This window comes from Chiloscyllium plagiosum, chromosome 35, assembly GCF_004010195.1.
Source record: "Chiloscyllium plagiosum isolate BGI_BamShark_2017 chromosome 35, ASM401019v2, whole genome shotgun sequence".
In the NCBI taxonomy this organism is placed as follows: Eukaryota; Metazoa; Chordata; class Chondrichthyes; order Orectolobiformes; family Hemiscylliidae; genus Chiloscyllium; species Chiloscyllium plagiosum.
This window is the reverse complement of record NC_057744.1, coordinates 3,876,707-3,879,142: the sequence shown is the minus strand read 5'-3', so window position 1 is coordinate 3,879,142 and position 2,436 is coordinate 3,876,707.

Below are 2,436 nucleotides of genomic sequence, written 5' to 3'. Positions count from 1 at the left end.
CTGTATAACACTGGGGTACAGTCCTTGTGGGGAAAAGTCTGTCTGTGTATAACACTGGGGTACAGTACTGGTGGGACAGGTCTCTCACTGTATAACACTGGGGTTCAGTACAGGTGGGGACAGGTCTGTCAGTGTATAACACTGGGGTACAGTACTAGAGTGGACAAGTCTGTCTGTGTATAACACTGGGGTACAATACTGATGGGGACAGGCCGGTCCCTGTATAGTACTGGGGTACAGTACTGGTGGGGACAAGTCTGTCAGTGTATAACACTGGGGTACAGTACTGGTGGGGACAGGTCTGTCACTATAACACTGGGGTATAGTACTGGTGGGGACAGGTCTGTCAGTGTATATCACCTGGGTACAGTACTGGTGAGGACAAGTCTCTCACTGTATAACACTGGGGTACAGTACTGGTGGGACAGGTCTCTCACTGTATAACACTGGGGTTCAGTACTGGTGGGGACAAGTCTGTCTGTGTATAACACTGGGGTACAATACTGGTGGGGACAGGTCTGTCCCTGTATAACACTGGGGTACAGTACTGGTGGTAACAAGTCTCTCACTGTATAACACTGGGGTACAGTGCTGGTGGGGACAGGTCTGTCCCTGTATAGCACTGGGGTACAGTACTGGTGGGAACAGGTCTGTCAGTGTATAACACTGGGGTACAGTACTGGTGGGAACAGGTGTGTCACTGTATAACATTGGGAGACAGTTCAGGTGGGGACAGGTCTGTTTGTGTATAACACTGGGCTATCGTACTGGTGGGGACAGGTCTCTCACTGTATAACACTGGGGTACAGTACTGGTGGGAATAGGTCTGTCAGTGTATAACACTGGGGTACGATATTGGTGGGGACAGGTCTGTCACTGTATAACACTGGGGTACAGTACTGGTGGGGACAGGTCTGTCGCAGTATAACATTGGGATACAGTACTGGTGGGGACAGATCTGTCCCTGTATAACACTGGGGTACAGTATTGGTGGGGACAGGTCTGTCAGTGTATAACACTGGGCTACAGTACTGGTGGGGACCGGTCTGTGAGTGTATAACACTGAGGTACAATACTGATGGGGACAGGTCGGTCAGTGTATAACACTGGGCTACAGTACTGGTGGGGACAGGTCTGTCGCTGTATCACTCTGGAATACAGCACTGGTGGGTACAGGTCTGTCAGTGTATAACACTGGGCTACAGTACTGGTGGGGACAGGTCTGTCACTGTTTAACACTGGGGTACAGTACTGGTGGGGACCGATCTGTCAGTGTATAACACTGGGGTGCAATACTGATGGGGACAGGTCTGTCAGTGTATAACACCGGGTACAATACTGATGGGGACAGGTCTGTCACTCTATAACACTGGGGTACAGTACTGGTGGGGACAGGTCTGTCCCTGTATAACACTGGGGTGCAGTACTGGTGGGGACAGGTCTGGGAGTATATAATGGATGAATCTCAGCAGAAAGTCTGACAGTTGGCATAGCATCAACACTGCAACATCAGAAACACAGGAATCCTAATTTTCTCCTGTGATGTGGGAATGTTTGGTGCAGATACCCAAATCTGATTTCTACCCATCTCCCCAGCCAGAGAGCTGTGCAGTGTTGGTGCTGGTTCAGATCATTGTTGCCATGGGAGCCGCTGTATGGATGGATGCAACCACAATATTACCACACTCTGCTCTGCTACTGAGAAATGAAGATTCAATAGATACTGCCCAATCCCTCTGAGCTTCGAGGCAAACGCTCTGAATTACATTTGATGTTTAAAGTAAAGCCGATGCAACAAAAATGCTAATTTTGGGTGTTTTGGAGAAAGTGACATTTTAAATGACGGATGTTTCTATGACAAGGAATTCGATACCTGCAGTTCCTGATGGGACTCTGCTTAAAGTGGCCAATAAAGGTTAAACATGGTGTGTGTGGTTCGCGCGGTAACCATGGCAATACAACTTTCAAAGAGCTCGCCCAGAAACTGAGGATGCTTCAAACATTAACTTGTTGGGAAATCCCGAAACCTCCATGTCTTTCCTGATGGCCGCATGTTGCTGGGTTAGAAACTCTGCTCAATCACCTCCATATCCCTCCGACTCACCGCCACCCACACTCGGAAACGTAGACACATCCCATCACCATCACTGCAGCCAAATCCTGGAACTCCTTCCTGGCGGGACTCAGGAAAACTCTGGAACCTCACAGACTGCGGGGAGGGGGCAGGCGAGGAAACAGGGTAATGAGTGAGGGGGGGGTTAGAGGTGACAGAAGAGGGGTAAGGCCAAATCCTGAACTCCTTCCTGGCGGGACTCAGGAAAACTCTGGAACCTCACAGACTGCGGGGAGGGGGCAGGCGAGGAAACAGGGTAATGGGTGAGGGGGGGGTTAGAGGTGACAGAAGAGGGGTAAAGCAGTGAGTTGAAAGTGAGAAAA